Source organism: Hemiscyllium ocellatum, chromosome 2 (assembly GCF_020745735.1).
Source record: "Hemiscyllium ocellatum isolate sHemOce1 chromosome 2, sHemOce1.pat.X.cur, whole genome shotgun sequence".
Classification (NCBI taxonomy): domain Eukaryota; kingdom Metazoa; phylum Chordata; class Chondrichthyes; order Orectolobiformes; family Hemiscylliidae; genus Hemiscyllium; species Hemiscyllium ocellatum.
Genome location: NC_083402.1, coordinates 136,850,669 through 136,871,160, shown reverse-complemented (window position 1 = coordinate 136,871,160; position 20,492 = coordinate 136,850,669). Strand labels below are relative to the sequence as shown.

At 41.8% G+C, this 20,492-nt stretch overlaps 1 protein-coding gene across 3 annotated transcripts in view; it reads left to right on the top strand.

Moving 5' to 3' along the window:
- The first annotated feature begins 546 nt into the window (after positions 1-546).
- LOC132825315 (methylcytosine dioxygenase TET2-like) overlaps positions 547-20,492 on the top strand; it is a 181,783-nt gene continuing 161,837 nt past the window's right edge. Inside the window, exons 1-2 of one of the 3 annotated variants that reach the window (XM_060840441.1) lie at positions 547-923; positions 1,239-1,292. The gene's annotated coding sequence lies outside the window, so the exon portion shown is untranslated. Of the gene's footprint in view, positions 930-1,238; positions 1,293-20,492 lie in introns of all 3 variants that reach the window. The other 2 variants (XM_060840432.1, XM_060840451.1) reach the window with 2 other exon arrangements.

The window sequence follows — 20,492 nt, the reverse complement described above, 5'->3', positions numbered from 1 at the left end:
CACAAAAATCCTCTTTCAGAGAAATGGAAGCCTTAATCTTCAAGATGCAAAGTTGGAGGAATGTTGTTGGCACAAACTCGATCCCTCGTGCTTTGGGGAATGTGTATACATGTTCGTTTTAATCAGTGAATCCACGTGGGCTGTATCAGTGTGTCTATGTGTACTGCTGAGGTGAAGGCAGCAGGAGAGTTGGGTCTTGGCATTAATGGAGAACAAATGTTGACTCAATGCGTTTTAGGACTGAATATGGTCTTAGCACAATACTGACACATGTCTTTTACCAGTGAGTTCAAGTCCCTCTGGAAATTAAAGAAGGAGTTTTAGAAGCGCTGCAAATGATGTAAGAAAGGAAGTGGTAAAAGCATCACAGGGAAAGAAACAGGAACTTCTCAGAAAACTGAAAGTCAAGTTCCTAAGAGACAATTTTAAAAATCAATCCGAGAGACTCGGTGGGTGGCTGACTGACCAGTCACAGGGGTTTCACTTACGTAGCAGTGGAGGGGGAGGGAGCAGTCCTTGATCAGTATGTTCCAGTCCAGAGTTTCAAACCAACCTCACTAATGTTCACTATTGTGCAGTTAGAAATCATAGGTCCTTTGTGTTTAAGGACCTAGTAGGGAAATGATTTACAACTACCCAAACAAGCAAACTGATCTTTCTGACAGAGTCCTCACTGGATGGAGCACATGCTAGTCACGTCCACACTTTGAGCTGGGCAAAAGCAACATTGGGGTTTCATTGGTGATGATAATAGATGTCAGACTGTCATATGAATATTGATGCGAAAGCTAGTCTGCTTTCGTAGAGGGAGCAGAAGGAAGTAAGATGGCTGCCCTTTAGGATTTGTTTGAAAGGAGACAGATTGTACTTTGCTGGATTTCTGCGACGCTGAGGAAGATACAGAGGCTGGAGCTATTTTTAATGTATCAGTAAGACCTTAACGTTTCTTATTTGGTTGTTTTCTTTAAAGCAAGAATGTGTGAAAATTTACTTTGCATGATCTCATTTAAGAGGGGAAAAGGTGGGGGTTTGTAGAAAATTAGTCAAAGCCTCTCCAACATGGCTGACAATATTAGTTTGATAAAAAAAATTACCAGTGCAGTACTTGCATTCTGTTACCTTTGAAGTGTGCAGTCAGGTTTGTAATGCTGCCGTCTCTTTGCATTGTGTGATTTTTTTTTCTTAATGGAGAATTTACATGATCAGTTTTATCCTTATGTAGTTTTTTCCTCTTTTAGGTTTGAAGTGTTTTTGTGAGAATCCAGTAAAGTGATAGTGGTACGGTGGAACAGGTACAGTGTTTTCACCTCCCTGATGTGTGTGCATGAGTTTTGATGGTGTCTTTTTAATGTAAAAAAAAATCATATGTAATGTGAGTAGTGAAACTGAGCTTCTAATTGAGCTAGGGAAGTAAAGCTTTAATAAATGAAGGAATTGAAATTACACGGAGAATTAGCGTTATGCATTGGGTTTTTTTTTTAAAAATCGGAGATCTTCAACTTTTATTTTGTGTGGCAGTTTGCATTTGTTTGATAACTGACACAAAGCCAGGGAAGAAAGGATCGCCGATCCCAAGGACTGCAAGGTCAGGGGCAATGAAGGAAATGAAATACAATCTCGCCGCACTATTAAAGAGAGGGGGGGATTTTGCAGTAACCTCTAATTTCTCTCAGCAGTCTCAGTTTCCAGCAAACCCCATGTTCCCAATGACTGCTGCGGACCTGAGTGAGATTCACGCAGCCACGGCATAGCTGCTTGCTTCACTGTTCGCAATCAGCCAATTTCCCCACTGCAGTCTAGTACTGATGTCCTGTTGAAGCTTTCCGATCATTCCTCTGCCCCATTTTGGAGGGGATTTAAGACGTTACCTGGCAAGGTAGCCCACATTGCCAGCTGTCCCCAGTGCCTTACCTGCATTGAGAATAAGTACTGAACATGAGCCAGCTCTTTTAAGCAGAAAACAGTTGCTTCAAAATTTAGGGAAAAAAAGTGCCAGCTAAAGCCTTAATGCAGAAAACATGGAGCAGTAAACCAGAACCTGTTTCACTGAAGAGACATTTTTTGTTTTACTGTGCAATGGAATTCCTCCACTATCTGCACAAACAAGTCTCTTATCAGTTGTTTTTAGCTTATTGAGAAGGATAAATAGTCATTAGGATTAGCATTTTAACTACCCCTTTGAATATTTGTGGGTCATGAATAAAACAGCTTGGTTATTTGTGTATTTAGATTGTGTATTCTCCAGCTCCTGCTTTCACTTCAAGTTTTAAAGTTGGTGAGCCTGTGAATTTTGCATTAAAAAAGATTGAGATAAAAAAGATCCCGGTGTTGGACTGGGATGTACAAAGTTACAAATCTCACAACACCGGGTGACGGTCCAACAGGTTTATTTGGAAGCTTCCAAATAAACCTGTTGGACTATAACCTGGTGTTGAGAGATTTTTAGCATGAACAAAAGTATTGTGTTGCTGGAAGAATGCAGGCATGTTGCAGTTAATGACTCAGGTGTGCCGAATAAACCATGAGGCGAATGTTGGTTGAGACCACTACCCTATTTGAGAGGAAAGTAATGCAGCATGATTTGTGTAAGTGAAAAATAATATGAGGAAATTTTATCCAAACAGTCTTCAGTTGCTACATGCATTTCTCTTATTAAAACAAAACTTATAATTTGATTGCTTAATTACAATTATTTGTTCTGCTAAGTAAAAGATGGTTTGACAAAAGGAGGCAACTTTGTACTAGAGGTAACTAGTCTCAAACTTTGCATTTTTTTTCTAAATGTCTGGAGTAAGTTGTACACAATTGAGTTTCACAGTTGTCAGTGAAAGTTTAAAACCCCAACAAACTCTGCTCTTTGACTGGATGTCACATGTCAGCCTGACAGCATAATATACTGTACAGTATAAAAAATGCATCGAACTCATCCAAATCTTTTGTACTGTTTCAAGAAATCATAACTATAATAGTTCCATGTATTTGGTAGAAAGTAACATAGATTGTGACAATGGAACTAACTCTGTTGGGAAGGTTTCTAAAGATGGAGTGAATTTTACACTTCAGAAAGGATAGAAAAAAGTTAGCATGTGGAAGTTAATATATGAAGTTGAGGACAATTCACAATCAATGAAGCACACTTCAAAATATATAGGCAAACACAATATCCAATGTTCATGAAGCAAGCGCTCTCATTCAGCAATGTGACATAGTTCAGAATATCTGCTTTAGTGATGTTGGTTGAGGGTTAAATATTGGTCATGATGCCAGGGAGAACTTCGCGGCTCTTCTCTGAAATCATCTGAATGGTCAAAAGGTTTAACATTTCATTTCAACACAGCACATCTGACAGTGCAACATGCCTTCAGTCTTTCACTGAATTTTGTGTGGAACATGGACAGGGGATGTGCAGTTGGTGGAAGATATCTACATTGTTGTATAGATTGCTGGGGAAATAAATGAGAGAAAGAAGTGGGCAACAGTTACAATTGCTTGACTGTACTGTCTAACCATATTGGAGAAATAGGAAAAATTCTATTTTGCTTGTAAAGGGATGATTTCTGGCATTACATTATCTATTTAACTCAAATCTTTACAATAAAAGATTCCTTTTCACCCAAAAAAATTCATGACAAGGGTTTTAAAAACAAAATTAATGTTGCACACTCTCTCTGTCATAGTGTGGAGTATTTTCATCTTTTCCATTAAAATAAAGTTAGTCATGTGTGGATCAAAATAGTGGAAGGGATCAGGTGCAGGCATTTGAGAAAACTTCTTTTTATTTCTGATGCTAAGCTGTCTATTCTGGTCAGATTAAAATAATCTAAACTTACCAAATAATGGTATAATAGTTAAATGTATGACATAGATGATGGTGATGAGATATTTATATGCTGCCTTATAGCAGTTCATGGATTTTAACATATGCAATGTCAACTCTGTTGAAAAAAGAGGAAATAACAAGTGCTCTGGTTTTGTTTTGACAAGAGAACTCTTAGGCTACTATCTAACAGCTATGTGTAGTGCACTGCATGTTTCTATGTTAAAGAACTGGGCAGTAGAGAAAAAGACATGTGTTCTATATCTTACACATGATTATCTTTCAAAGTATGCCCTGAGTCTAAGCCAGTTGATGAAATTATGATCTGAAAATTGGATTTTGGTCCTGGTTTAAATCTGATGTTTGCTCTGTTTATTCCCCAAGCTCCAAACTTCAGAGTTGCTTCCCAAACCTTTCCTCCTCATCAAATCTTTCTGCCCCTTCAAGACACTTACCTGCTTGTAAAAAATTATGCTCACTAGTCCTAAAACCACCTCCAGGAAATGCTGAAACAATCAACTAGTCAAGCTGCATGTGTGGAGACAGATGTTCATGTTTTAGGTCAACAAGCTTTTATCAAAACTAATAAGTTTCTTGGTACTTGTTCCAGCATTAATGCAGATTACTGTTCTTGTTTGAAAACAAATGATTGGATTGTTTCATCACTCTTTTTCTTAGCAAAGGAAATTTGCCATCCTTACCTGCACATCTTTGGAATCACATAACAAGGGTGCACTCCAAGTTAGAGTCATACAGCACAGGAACAGATCCTTTGGTCCAACTCATCCGTGCTGACCAAGTTTCCCAAACTAAACTCGTCTCATTTCCCTGCATTTGGCTCCTAAACCTTTAAACCTTTCCTATTCGTATAGCTGTTCAACTCTCTTTTGTAAATGTTGTTAACTGTGTCTGTTCGTCCATTGTTCAAGAAGGCAACCAATTAGCAGTCACCCAGGGTAATCAGGAATGAAAGATTTACTAGTCATACCTGCAGTGGAGGATGAACTCCTGTTTTTTCAAGGAGGATAGTGTATACAGTAAGATAATGTAATGGTTGCTATTTTCTGCCATCATTGACAGATTAGGGCACAAGCCTTGGCACTCAATTACTGGCACATTTAGTTTTGGCTGGTTATCTATTCCTGCATTTCAACTTAAATGCGCAGCCATTTTCTGCACAGCAAGATTTCAGTTAGTGAAAGGAATGGGTGATTGATTTGTCTACTGATCATGTCAGTTGAGGAATCAAAGCTGGCCCAGGATTCTGGGATCTGCCATACTAATCTTTCCAAATAGAGCCGTGGGATCTTTTACATCCATTTGAGAGGGCAGTTAAAGCCTCCTTCCAATGCCTTACTTAATATGCATCTTCTCTAAAAGCACAGCGTATGCTCAGTGTAATCCTGAAACATCAGCCTAGAGCAGTACCCTGATGTGAGAGCATAATATCGGCTGCCTAGTGGTTCGATGGTTAGCACTTCTGCCTCACAACTCCAGGGACTTCGGTTCGAGTCCAGCCTTGGGGTGACTTTGTGTTTGTGTGTCTCTGTCTGTCTGTGTGGAGTTTGCACGTTCTCCCTGTGTCTGTGTGGGTTTCTTCCCAGTGCTCTGGTGGATTGACTGTAGTAAAATGCCTCATAGTGTCCAGGGATGAGAGGTAGCTGTATTAGTCATGAGAAAATGCTGTGTGCTATGAGGATAGGTTAGGGGAGTGGGTCTGGGTGGCAAAACCCGATGACGAGGAAAGGAAACGGTGAATCAAAGGATGAAGAAGATTTGCATTTGGACTGAAATTATGACCTTTCATTTTTTCTTGAAAATATTTATATAAAGATGATGAACTAACAGATAGTGAACTCAGTTTAAAAGATTAGTGATTTTTTTTAAATATCTGGAAACTAAGCAATATTAAAGGTTCGTTTTGGAGCAAGAAGGCTTTGTGCATTTCAATATTTCCAACCTTAAAGGTTTGAAATAGTCACACTTTGGTGGGTCAGTACAGACCCGGTGGGCCAAATAGCCTCTTTCTGCACTTAGGGGTCTATGCTCAGTTCCCTAGTGTGCAACTTAAACTCACAACCTTCTGGTTCAAGGGGTGACGGAACTGAGCTGAGACAATCACTCAGATAATGGAATGAAACTCTGGGATTTTAAAAGTGGATAGGGTGCACAGATAACCAACTCCACCAGGTAGTGATGGGTGAAGTGACCCACATCTTCTCCTGTTAAACTGCCAACTCTTTAGAATTTAAAGTGCCTATAAGTCCTGGGGAATTGCGACTGAGATTAATTCTTTGAATCTGGTATGGCTGTGTGGCATTTACAGAAAGCAATGTTTTGGAAATTAAGCTCAGAGCTATTGTTTTGTTCTAATGCGCAGCATTAGGTCTCTGGAATTGGGTGGCTGTAAACTGCGAGTCAGCATGGCTGGTGTTTGGAGTTTGTTGACTCCACGTGTGAAGGGGGATGTGCTGGCTCCCCGTTCCCATATCTACTCATGTCTAAGGGTTTGTCAGCAGCAGTTTCTAAACGTTGAGCAAGAAAGAAAACTGGTAAACCTCAGATGAAAGGTAGTGTCACGTTATCATCTTTTTGCAAGGACTTGCTGCTTTACTGAATGTGATGTGTGTTTAAAAACTTTAAGAAAAGTGACATTGCTTCACATTCATGGAACCATGAGAGAAGAAAATCTTCAGTTTGAGAATGGGTAGAACTGTGGCACGACTGTTGTGATGAAAGATAGGAGGAGACCAGAAAGCTTGGGTTTGATTATCATAAAGGTTAGTTAGCAGGCTATCTTGTCATTAGTTGGTTGAATTAACCTGCATTAAAGGATCTCAAATGGAGCTTTGCAGAGTCCAGGAAGTTTACATTGTATTAGTGTTGCGATACAACTTTGTGGGGAGGAGTTCAAGCACGCTGTTGTTTAATGCCTGCCAAAAGAGTCACTGATGTGACCTTTCAACCCTTTAGTCAATAAACATTCCTGGTATGAATACAGTATCCTGTCTGTCAGTCCTGTCAGGCAAAAATGCACCATGTGACCTGACCTCCTGGTTCTGTTGCTTCTGGTAGATTTCCCTAACTCCATTTAGTTATATCCTGGTAGTTCTGAGGAAATCATGGGGGGTGTGAGGCAGTGTCACTTAGCAAGGTTACAAGATGGATTAACATGCTCACTGTGTAGTGTCTTGAGAACCAGGCACCAATACCACCATAGCAATTCACGTGTCCTTTTGCACAGCTTGATGTTTTGTCAAATGGATGAGCCCATAATGAGGCAGTGAAATTGATGATAGCCACTAACAGATGAGATGAAGAGTTCAGGAGGAATTTCTTCATAAGAACATATTAAATAGGAGCAGAGTATGCCATGTGGCCTCTTGGATTTGCTCTGCCGTTCAGTAAGATCAAGGATAATCCTCAACCTTAGCCCCACTTCTTTAAATAAGTAATAATCATTCATGGGTCTCTGCCAGCAATTATCATTCACCCCTATCTTCCCCAGAGAAGATGATGGTGAACTGTCTACTTGAACCGTTGCAGTCCTATGGTTGTAGGTACGTCCATGTTGCTGTTATTTAGGAATCTCCCACCACATTGAATATACACAAGGTGGGATTCCACAGCCCTCTCTGGTAGAAAGTTCCAAAGATTCATCCCTTTTAAGTGGACAACTTCCCCTCATCTCAATCCTACCTGGCCAACTTCTTTCTTGTGACTGTATCACTGGGTCTAGATTCTCCACCAGGGGAAAAGCCTCTCAGTATGGATGCAATTAAGTGTCTAATTCGTCAAAATTCTGGAGAATGTACACCCATTCAATTCTGTTTCTCCAGAAAATAACCCCTTCATCACAGTAATCAATCTATTGAGTGCTCTTTATACTACTCGGAAGTGTATTCTTTGGCACAGAGAACAAAACTGTATACTGTGTTGTGGCCTCATTAAACCCCAGTACAATTACAGAAATACTTTTCCCTCATACTTCAAACCCCCTTGTTTAAAGGCCAACATATTCCTCATTGTTTACTGCCCCTGCAAGTTAATCTTCTGTATGTCTGGCAAAGGACACTCAGATCAACCTCAACACCAACATTTAATCTGCTTTTTTATTCTTTGTCTCAAAATTAATAATTCATAACTTCCACATTGTGCTCCAACGTTTTGTTCACTTAACCTCTTTGCAGTGGCTTTTTATCCTCCACACAGCCTATTGCCCATCTCTGTTTGGATCATTGACAAACTTGAAAGCAGTGCTTTTTATCCAAGTCATCAATACAGATTATAAATGGTTAAGAATCACACAACACCAGGTTATAGTCCAACAGGTTTAATTGGAAGCACACTAGCTTTCGGAGCGCGGCTCCTTCATCAGGTGATTGTCCAAATTGTGCTTATAAATGGTTGAGGCCTGAGCATTAATACGTGTACCCACTAAAAACAGTCTGCCAACATGAAAATAACCAATTTGTTACTGCCCTCAGTTTGTCCTGTCACCAATCATTTATCTTTTAATATATTATTCCCAACTCCAGAAGCCTGCCCTTATCTTGTGTATCAACCTTTCCTGTGACACTTTATCAGAAATCCAGATATCCTTCATCCAAAGACTCCTCTTTATCTACTCTGCCAGTTATCTCTGTACAAAATGTGGGGGTGATGTGTCAAAAGCAATCTCCCTTTTATAAAACCACATTGCCTGTGCCTAATTATATAATAATTTTAAAGTGTCATTTTCTAAATAATGGATCCCAGCAATTTCCTGCGAGCTAGTGAAGTGGCAGGTAGTTTCCCATTTTTTGTCTCTCTCTCTCTCCCCCCTGTTTGGAATCAGTGATATGTTCCAGTGAATGAGGACTGTTTCGGAATCTGGAGAATTTTGAAAGATCAAACATAATGCATCCACTATCTCTGCAGTTACCTCCTTTCGCACATTAGAAAGTAGACCATCAGGTATACTGGATCTGTTACCTTTTAATTCCACTACATTCTCCGTACCTTCTCTGTCAGCTACTTCAATTTTGTCATACTGAAATGTGCTGCAGCATGTGTGCCTACTTTGACCATTACATGGGCATAGTTTAAGGGAATCTTGATGTAAATGAGGGATTAGCAGGACTGGCTGTGAAGGAGCTGGCGTGGTACTAAGAGGAATATCAGTGGGAGAAGACAAGTGTAAAGCATAAATATCCGTACAGTAGACATATGACTATAGATTCAAAGTAACTGGAAGAGGTCTTGATCCCATTCATTGTGTGTGCTACCTGCTATGCAAATCCCTGTTTTTGACTTGCAAATTTGTGAACGTTGTGTCAGAGGCTGTAGTAGTTCAGTAATAACTGTAGTAATGTCACTGGGTGAGTAATGTAGAGGCACAGCTGATGCAGATGGTGGAATTTTAATTGAATTATTAAATCTGGAATACAACTAATCTCCATTTTGGATGTAAAACCATCATGCATTATTGTAAAAACACCCATCTGGTTCACTCCTGTTCAAGAGGGAAGGAACTCTGCCATTGTATCCCAGCCTGGCCTCCAGACCCATAGTAATATGGTTGTCACTCAAGTGCCTTCTGTAATGTCCTTTAACTGTAAGTTATTTGGCTAAGTAGGGATGAGCAATAAATGCTAACCTTGTCAGTAACAGTGGTTAGCACTGTTGCCTCACAGCGCCAGAGACCTGGGTTCAATTCCCGCCTCAGGCGACTCTCTGTGTGGAGTTTGCACATTCTCCCTGTGTCTGCGTATGTTTCCTCCGGGTGCTTTGGTTCCCTCCCACAGTCCAAAAATGTGCAGGTTAGGTGAATCGGCCATGCTAAATTGCCCGTAGTGTTAGATAAAGGGGTAAATGTAGGGGAATGGGTCTGGGTGGGTTACGCTTCGGCGGGTCGGTGTGGACTTGTTGGGCCGAAGGGCCTGTTTCCACACTGTAAGTAATCTAATCTAATCTACTCTAGCTACATCCCATGATAGAACAGAAACAGAATTTTGGCAGTGCAAGACGAGTCTAGTGTAGCTACAATGTGAAGTTCCAGAAGTTTATATATTTTAAGTTATCCGTATCTATCTAAGACAGAGTCATGTAGCATAGAAACAGATTCTTTGGTCCAACTCATCCTTGTCAAATGGATATCCTCAACTAATTTAACTCCATTAGCCAGCACTTGGCCCATATCCTTCCTATTCATCTACCCATTCAGATGCCTTTTAAATGTTGTCATTGTACCATCCTCCATCACTTCCTCTGCAGCTCATTCTGTATATGCATCACCCTCTGTGAAAGAGTTAGGTAAAAACAATGACTGCAGATGCTGGAAACCAGATTCTGAAGTAGAGTGGTGCTGGAAAAGCACAGCAGGTCAGGCAGCATCCAAGGAGCAGGGAAATCGATGTTTCGGGCATATTCCCTTCATCGGGAATGAGGCTTGTTGGGGTGGAGGGGGGAGGATGGGGATGAGAGATAAATGGGAGGGGGTGCGGGGTTAGTGGGAAGGTAGCTGAGGAAGTGATAGGCAGATTGAAGGTCAGGGAGAAGGTGATAGATCAGAGGGAGGGTGGAGTGGATAGATGGGAGAGGTGATGGACAGGTCAGGAGGGTGGTGCTGAGTTGGAGGTTTGGGACTGGGATAATGTGGGGGGAAAGGGGACGAATTAGAAAGCTGTTGAAATCCGCATTTACCCTGTGTGGCTAGTGTTCCAAGGCAGCATATTCCACCTTGGAACCCTGCAAATGTGGATTTCAATAGCTTCCTAATTTCCCCTCCCCCCCACATTATCCCAGTTCCAAGCCTCCAACTCAGCACCACCCTCCTGACCTGTCTATCACCTTTCCCATCTATCCGCTCCACCCCCCCCCCGACCTATCACCCTCCCCCGACCTTCAATCTGCCTATCACTTCCTCAGCTACCTTCCCATCAATCCCATTTATCTCAGCTTCACCCCCACCACCACGGCCCACAAGCCTCATTCCTGACGAAGGGCTTATGCCCGAAATGTCGATTTTCCTGCTCCTTGGATGCTGCCTGACCTGCTGTGCTTTTCCAGCAACACACTGTCTAATCTGCAGTTCTCACTTTCTCCTAGTATTCCAAGTGGCCCAACCAATGTCCTGTATAGCTGCAACATGACCTCCCATATTCAAAGGCAAATTTACCAAAAGGGTTGACAGGGCTGTGGAGTAGAACTTTGGCCCATTATTTGTGTCCAGTGTCATTGTGAAGAGATTGTGGCTCAGATTTAACACTGGTCAGATACAGAATAAATGTGGTTTAACTTAGTCTCTCAATTCCATACCTGTTGTATAAAGAATTACTATGAAGGTGTTATTATTCATGTTACACTGGCTCCACTCATTGTACTGTTGCAAACATTCTATGGAAGAAACAAGGAGTTTTACATTAGCTTTTGGAGGGAGCTGTTATATCGTTACCTCCTCACTTAGATCTTAGTAATTATGCCTGACCAAATGTAGTTATTCTTATTGCTATCATTGCAGTACACCTTGTTATCTGAGAACAGTGCCTCTTCTTGATTAAGCTTTGGAGATATTTACACTACGATCAATCACTTGATATTTCTTGGACAACGCAAAGGAGATTGGCGGTGGTGAACTATCTACGAACCCAGTAACAAAAAGTAATACAGACGGCCAATATCATGAGGTGCCAGTCATGGCAATTTGATTTCTTACCTATCTATTGCAATAAATGTCCAATGCCCTCTGAAATGCCTCAGTTGAATTTGTCTCCTCCACATTTTCGGGCAGTGCGCTCCATACAGTAACTACTCACCGTGTAAAAAGGTTTTTCCTTACTTCAAGCTTGCTGATTTTGCACAACAATTTAAATCTATGCCTTCTCATTCTTGCACCATTTATGAGCAGGAGCAGCTTCCCACTATCTCCACTATGCAGCCCAGTGGTTGGAAACCTTTATCAAAACTCCTCTCGGTCTTCATCCCTCCAAGGAGAAGCATCCCAACTTCTTCAATTTATTCTCAAAACTGAAGTTTCCCATTCCTAGTAACATTCCTGTCACTGCTTCTCAACTTTGTGTTCAGAACTCATCTTTCCAATAATGAGGTACCACAACTGTACAGGGTATTCCAGCTGGGGTCTAACAAGTGTTTTAATAGAAGTTTAACATCACCTCCTGTTCTTGTACTCTACACACTTTTTAAAAAAAAGGAAAAAGTGAGGACTGCAGATGCTGGAGATCAGAGCTGAAAATGTGTTGCTGGAAAAGCGCAGCAGGTCAGGCAGCATCCAAGGAACAGGAGATTCGACGTTTCGGGCATGAGCCCTTCTTCAGGAGACTGAAGAAGGCTCATGCCCGAAACGTCGAATCTCCTGTTCCTTGGATGCTGCCTGACCTGCTGCGCTTTTCCAGCAACACATTTTCAGCTTTTAAAAAAGTCAAGGACACTGTATGGTTTATTAATGTTCTTTCCAACTGTTCTATCATCTTCAGTGATTTCTACAGATATAAACCCAGGTGCCTCCTGCACTTGCATCCCTTTAGAATTATACCCCATACTTTATATTATCTTTCAATGTTCTTCTGACCAAAGTGCATCACCTCACATGTCTCTGCATTGAAGCTCTTGATCCTTACCTGCCCACACACAATTGGGAAAACATCCAGCTTACCTGGGAAGCAGCAGGAAAACTTAATCTTGACTTTAGGAAGCAGGCAAACCTTTGAGAAAGCAGAGTGCTGCCATTTTGTTTTGTAAAATATTGGGAAGCATCAAATGATTGGAAAACCCAGTGAGCTGTACAGAGATACAATACTACATGAAACTGATTTTAAGCAGTAAATCATTATCAAACAGCCTGTAATGCAATTTAAGGCTGTATTGAAGAATTTAATGCAGCCATACAAGAACAACTAGCTACATTACAACTAAAAAATGGAAAGCTGCAGAGTCTAATGCTCTAATAAACACCATGAATGCAAGAATATAAACTTGAAAGAACAGTAGATTAAAGCAATGTTTTAAATCTGTATCATTACAATAGATTCAAGATTAGTAATAGGATAATTAATACTGGGGAAAAAAATAATATTATTGAGCAGATTTTAAGTCAGAGATGGATCACACAAGATTGGACTTCATGGAGGAGATAAGTCATAAAATAGAATGTTGCGTTAAAGCCAAATACTAAGTGCAGAAGTAGCACAGAGTTACAGAGCTGCAGAACAGGAGGAGGTTACAAATGCAAAGATAGTAAAACAATCTCCTTTATAAAAGATAACTGGGATAAGAGAAATTGGTTATTACAACAAGCTGGGATTCACATTACCTCCTTTATGTCAATGAACATCATATCAAATTGATATCGGCGTTGTGGTCAGTAATCTATCAGCAGTTACCATGGCTGAGGAAGCAGAAGTTAGTCTTCCGAGATGAAACTGTACAACATAAGTAGAATAGCTGTCAAGACCATAGGACTAATAAAAATTACACTGCATCACAAGGAGCATCAGATGAAAATGTAAATGCTATTCATAACCAATTTTCCTCACCTATGAACCAACATTTGAACTCCAGCTTCCTTGAAAGGCTAGCAGGAGTCCTGTTGATTCTAAGAGATATTGTAGAAACATTGAACCAGCAACAAACTGTGGTCGACCAAAGGGCAACCAGTAGAAGCATCATTGGGTTTCTTAAACTTATGATGGAATCTTAAAAATAAACTGTTGAGATGACCAGATAACATTAAAGAAATGTTTCTTTTAGCTGAGATGATATTATGTCCAATAAATCGAGAGGCTCGACACAATTTGACAAGACCAAAAGTGATCAAAACTTTAACAGTGTTAAAGGATGGCTAGGCCGAATGTCCAGTGAGTTGCTGAGAACACGTACATTTAGCATCTACAGCATTTTTGGAACATGATGGTTTACTAATGTATTACAAAAGATTAGTTATTCCATTTTCTCTTCAGGAAGATGTATTGTAAAGGATGTGCAGCGAAGGCTCAGTCAGCGGTATGGTGGCTGAGGATCCGGTTGTATGATTACTCGCCCAGCTGGTAGATTTATTCTGATGTTTCATCACTGTGCTAGGTAACATCAGTGATCCTCCAATGAAGGGTTGGTGTTCTGTTCCGTGTGCAATTTCTGTCTTGGTCTGTTGTGGTGGGTGATATCATTTCCGGTTCTGTTTGAGAGATTGGTAAATGGGGTCCAAATCAATATGTTTGTTATTATTGGAGTTCCGGTTTGAATGCCAGGCCTCGAGGAATTCCCCTGCATGTCTTTGTTTAGCCCGTCCCAGGTTGGATGTGTTGTCCCAGTCGAACTGGTGTCCCACTTCATCTGTGTGTATGGATACTGGTGATAGTTGGTCGTGTCTTTTGGTGGCTTGTTGGTGCTTAAGTATTCTGGTGGCGATTTGGAAACTAGTGGAATCTACGTTGGTGCCTTCTGCCTTTGGGATTCTTCACCCACACAGCATCAACATTGACTTTACCAGTTTCCAAATCTCCCTTTTTATTTAAAAAAACCTCACACCTCCATCCCAGATCCAACCCTCCAATTCGGCAACGTCTTCTTGACCTGACCTACCTGTCCATGTTCCTTCCCACCTATCTACTGCATTACCCCCACTGACCTCTCTCAAACACCTGCCACCTGCATCTACCCATCGCCTTTCCAGCTACCCTTTACCCCCTCCCATTTATCTCTCATCCCCCGCCCCCCCCCCTTCCCTTCCACATTACTGATGAAGAGCTGATGCCTGAACTGTTGACTTTCCTGTTCCTTGGATGCTGCCTGACCTGCTGCGCTTTTCCAGTGCCACACTTGTTTCAATCAAAACAAAGCTAAGACAAAGGAGGAATGGTGGGAGTGAACGACCTCAAACCACCCTTACCTGATACCACACATTGGCAGGAATCCTGAAACCACAAGGTCTCAAGCAACCACAGAAGGTGACTGAAGACATCCGGCTTGGCCAACAACTCCAGGGAGATAAGCTGTGTATGAATTAATGGGAGATGCAGTACTGGCAGTCAGAGTAAAACCACAAAACCTTCTTGTAATGTAATATGTCCTGAGCAGTAAAAGGTGCTGTGTGGCCTTTGTCTGGGGAAGCCTCCAATGTAATCTTCGTGGGAACCGTATTACGGACTCCACTGTGCTTAATGTAAGGAGGTTTGACACTGTCTCAACTTTACAGATAGCCAGCCACAAAATCCCAAGGAAATCTGTGGCAGGAACTGCCATAGGCCACCATGGGGCTTCCCAACCCCTTGTTGGGTGGTGGTGGAGTCTGTTTGCTGCCTCTGGCCTGGGGGCTCCAAGTCCTGTCCTCAGCATTTCTGGACCTGATTTCCTGTTGATTGGCCCAACTCCTTCATTATGAAAGAAGAGTCATATTTTTATTTCTGATGGTTAAGAGAATTGAGGTGACATACTGTAACACTACTGCACCTTGAGGAAGGCCTCCAGTCTGTGCCAATCAGGAGAGATGTTTTGTGACCCTTAGACTCATGATTTGAAAAACCCACAAGGGTAAAATCCCCATCCCTCTAGCTGCCTGCCAGTGAGGTTGGAGCACAACTCCTTGAGCTGTATTTGCTCTCACCCGCCCACCCCGCGCGTGCACACACTGAGGAACCACACACTCTGCATCAGTTTGAATCTTGGCCACGCACATCACTGGGCACCAGGTTAAACAGCAGCTCCTCACTCTGCAGCTGAGTCAGTGCCTCCCCTTTGCCTGCTGCTCCCACACATGCAGCTTCTCTCACACAGCTCGTTCAGATAGCCTGCAGTGTAAATAAAACGAAACCCCCACTGACAAGGTGCCGGGAGTTCACTGCGTGCTCAGTTGACGAGCCAAGCTGAAAAACAGTGAGATGCAGCCTTGAAGTCTTTTCAACATCACGTTGAAACCAGTGCTTTGACACTGGACTGGGCAGATGATTGAAGAGCTGTGGTAACATTAGCACCAGGCTGCTGTAGCTGAGTGAAGTTTAGGGTGACCATTGGCTGACTGCAGTTTGGTTCAGCAGTGACAAGTCAATCCTGCTCCCAAACACTATTTGGCAAAGTCCTGGCCCCTCCCCAGCAGCACTGGTACCGGGGAGACAGGGCCAAGAGAGCACCCAGCGTGCCCGTGATAGTAACTTATTGAATGAGTTTTGTAAAAGTTACACGGGAAGTCACCAAGTGCTGGTAGAAAATGCTCCTATTCCCTTAGATGTACAAGATTAAGAGGCAATCAGCTCTAGGCATTGGGCTCCATCCAGGACAAAGCTGCCCACTCAGTTAGCGACCTGTCCACCATCTTCACTCTCTACGTTTTACCACTAGCAGCAGGGTGTCCCATCTACCAGACACCTTGGCAGCAACTCAACACTGTTCCTTTCAAACTTATGACCTTTGCCATCGAGAAGGATAAGGGCAGATGATACATGGGAAAACCACCACCATTGTAATTTCCCCTCCAATCACTTACCACTCTGACTCAATACATTGCTGTTTCTTTATGGTTGCTTGGCCCAAATCCTTGGGCTCCCTCTCAAACAACACACGGGCTGCAGCAGTTCAAGAAGGCAGCTCATTATCACTTTCTCGAGGACAATTGGGGATGGGTATTAAATGCTCACCCAGCCACTGATGTGCACGTTCCACTCAATGAATAAAAGAAAATTAAATAATAATTTGATAGTCAAGTCAAACACTCTTCTGGGTGGTTGGGAAGGGGAGATATCCAGATTAAGTGAGTGTAATCTTAAATTCGGAGCCAGGTCAATCAGAAGTTAAAGGGGATGGGGGAGAAACTCCTCCCATAAAGGGCAGCAGTTGGCTCACACCCCTAACCCCACCCATAAAGAAGCAGTTCTTTCTGTACACTTGAACCTTTCTTCAACCGGTGCCATGCATTTCACAGCAGAATTTAAAAGATAGCGAAATATAAAATTTGTTTTCCGTGAATAGTCTGTCCCAAAGTGCCTTCCTATACACTCTCTATTCAAAAGAAATTAGATATTTACCTGAAGAATTTTTAAGGGATAAGGAAATGTTGGCTGCATGGGATGAACCGAGTTGCTGTTACAGCATGTCAGCATAGCAGGCTGAATGGCCTGCCTGTCTCTGCTGTTGTTATTCTGTAATTTTAGTTTCATGCTGACACATAACAGGCTAAACAACTCTTACTTTTTGTGAGAGGATCTATATGATCCCGCTGTCCCATTCTGGCATTAGCATCAATGGCTAGATTACCTGTGGGATTTGCCCTTTAGATCAGGTAGCAGGCCAGACTCGCTGCACGTGCTCATATTTACAATGCACGCTCCTCTAATTCCTCAGGGCTATCACATGAACACAGATGACCAGAACTCTGCGTTTTAATTAGACTGCACTCGACCGTATCTGAACCTTCACATTATAACTGCCTCAGAGCACAATTGGAAGTTCCCACATCCCTTCTGCTAAAAGTCTGACAACCAGCACAAACATTATGAAGACTGCTGTACTTGCTGTGACCTGACCAGTAGAGAGAGAATTCTCCCAAGGTGGTAGTAAATTGAAATGGTTTACCAAGGCAGGATTTTGTTTTATTAGAAATGATTTTTATAAAACTAAATGGTAATGTTATGACAGGAATTTTAAAAAAAACCACGTTGCATCTTCTCAGTGAATTCTGTCATATATTGCAGTGCCAATAACCTTTTTTGGTTTCGGTCAAATGCTAGAGTCCAAGTGTGGAGCTGGTAAAAGCTGCATCGGGGAGCAAGGGAGTTGCCGTTTCAGGTCAGAACCTTTTCATCAGGACTGGGGAAGGAGGAAGGGGGCTGAGAGATAGAGGTGGGAGAAGCTGGGGGAAAGGTAGGTGCGATGGCTATAGGCGATTTGATAAAGTGCTGCCAGCAATCATTCATTCTGAAAAGAAAACTTTCAGAAGCAGATTAGACAGTTCTGAGTGGGCCCTGAAACAGAAATAAAATCAAAATTAAAATGTTGCTGCTGCTGCAGGTGGTAATGCACCTCAGCCCCTGCAGTGGTCGTCTCCCACGGAAGGCCTGTCAAGAATTGATAGACTCTACGTGCTCCTTCTCCATGGACACCCGAGCATGGACGCAGCTATGAAAAATGGATGCTAGGTCCTCCCCCTCAGCCTGCTGCCTGGACCTGTTAATGACCACCTTGGTCAGGCCTAGAAAAGCGGACTGTCAAGGAGGTCCTTTGATCTGCCTGCCCCTGTCTTTGCAGATCAGGAGTGTGGGGCTGAAGTGCAGGCAAACATTTGAAAGCAGCCTCTTTTAACTTGCTGACCCGGGGTTGCAAATTAAAACCTGAAAGCTGTTTCCTCCAGGAATCCTCCTTCCTACATTGTGGCTAAAGGCCTATCTAGTTAGTATTGAATAAGGGTAAACCACTGTTGAGTTTTAGCTTTTGTTTTTAATCTGCTCCCTATTGTTTCAGTTGTTGATCGATTTAAAATATGCCACTACTTGTCCTGCCTCTGTCAGGAATACTAATTTAGGTTCGTTCGCTGTAAATGTATTTCCCGACAGCTTTTGGAGCTCATTTTACTTCAGTAAATCGTCGGTCATAATGTTGGCCGATTACACCAGTAATTTCAATGGTTTTATGAAACACTTGCTGTATCGGCAACTAATCATTTGCTTTTTAAAAAAGTCAGGTTATGCCAGTTATGAGGGTCATACCTATATAGGTTTTGACATTACTTCTTCTCCATCGACGTGAGTTTACTCCACTCTCCATTTTTAAATGTCATGTCTTACCTTGTTCCTTGAACATCTTTTGGATTTCGCAATTATCTCCGGTGTTTCACGATCTCTTTCACATGAGACATATTTAAATGAGTCAGTGAGGTAATCGTGTGGGACTTCCCCTCCAAAGTGATGTGAATAATCATGATTCATGTTTTACAATTAGGCTGTTTCTTCCACTTTGCAAAATAACGTAGGTGGAGTTTTTAACAGAAACCTTAAGTGTCGTATTTTACACTTCAGACATTTTGCAGCTTGGTTGAACGGACACTAGTGAAGGGAACTGCTGTAGTGTACTGATTGCTTCATGTGTAGGTTGTATATTGGAGCTGGGGGAAAGGATGTACAGTAGAGTTAGTTCAGCTTGGAGGGAAAGAAAAGCTACATCTTATTAGAAATGTGCCCCTGGTGTGAAGACTTGGCTGAAGTTATTCCTGTCAATTGTTTAACTGAAGACTCCTTGCATGAGAACATAATACAGTTTGATGTATTGACAGCTGAATCACCTTTAAATCATCAGAGCAAAGGAAGTAGGAGTAGGGAGTAGGCCATCTGATCCATTGAGCCTGTTCTGTCATTCAGTAAGATCATGGCTGTTCTTTTCATAGAATCAGCTCCACTTACCCGCCCGCTTACTGAACCCTTAATTCCATTACTGTTTAAAAAGTCTACTTTTGCGTTAAAAACACTCAACAAGGTAGCCTCAACTGCTTCACTGAACAGGGAATTCCACAGATGCACAACCCTTTGGGTGAAGAAGTTCCTCCTCAACTCTGACTTATTCGGTCCGGAACAACTTTGTTTGTTCCGTTAGTTCGGCACATTGTTGTAAGGTAGTGATTGCAGTCTGCTTTAAAAAAAGGATTGCCAACAAATTGTAAGGTAGAATATTTGAGTATGTGTGTGTTTGGGCATCAGGAATGGCACCAGCACTGCCTTTTCTAGTAACTATGAATGTAAAACAGTAAAGCAATGAATGTGGAATCCATACAGAAACAAGTTGGGGATTATGATGGATGCAAATTTCCCATGCTCCCCTCAAAGAAGAGCAGCGGTTTCTACTAGTGACCAGCAGACCAGAAAGCGATTGATTAATTATTCATTTCGTGGCTGCTGGTGGAATGCAAAAGTGTACAAACTGGTTGCTTCATTTGTTTGCATTAAAATTGTGATTCAAAGTAAGAGCTATATGGGGTCTCTGTGGCATTTAGGTGAGTGAAGAAATAAGACCTTTTGATTCAAGTATTATCCTCTTTTATGCCTTTGCAACCTATTACATGTCTTTTAATTTATTGACATCTTTAGCCTTACAATCTCTGAATACCAAATGAAATTCCTACACCTTTTTAGTACAATCTTTGCTGTAATTCAACTTCATTTAGGTAGTGCCTTTGTAAATTGTAAAAAATGGCTCCTCACAGGAGTGTAATCTGTGAAAAACAGACATGATAAAGAAACTTGTTTTCTTTTGTCTTGTACATTTTGTACCCCTCAGCAACTGTGATGGTCTTCTGTTTGTCTTTTCTGTCACCTATAATCTCTCAGTTTTTAAAAAGCAAGCTTGGAACTATTACATGTACCAGATCTTCCCTTTCAAATTTTGGTGAAGACCTGCAGTGGAGACCATGACCTAAGTGCAGAATTGCTACCCTTTTAAAATCTTGTTTCAGTCTAATGGGAGTGCTGTTTGAAGAACAGGTGGCAGTCACAAGAGTTGATGGCCTTGCTTAAGATAATGTTCATTACAGCACTCCCGAGAGCTGATAACCATGGCGACCAGGCTCAAAGGAAGAAGTGAGCTCAGCTATACTCCACTTGCAGATGAACATGTTGATCTCCAAAGATCTGGATTACTGTGTAGCAGATTAGGACATTGGAATGGCAGTTTGGATGCTTATTCTGCTTGAAATCTCCAAATG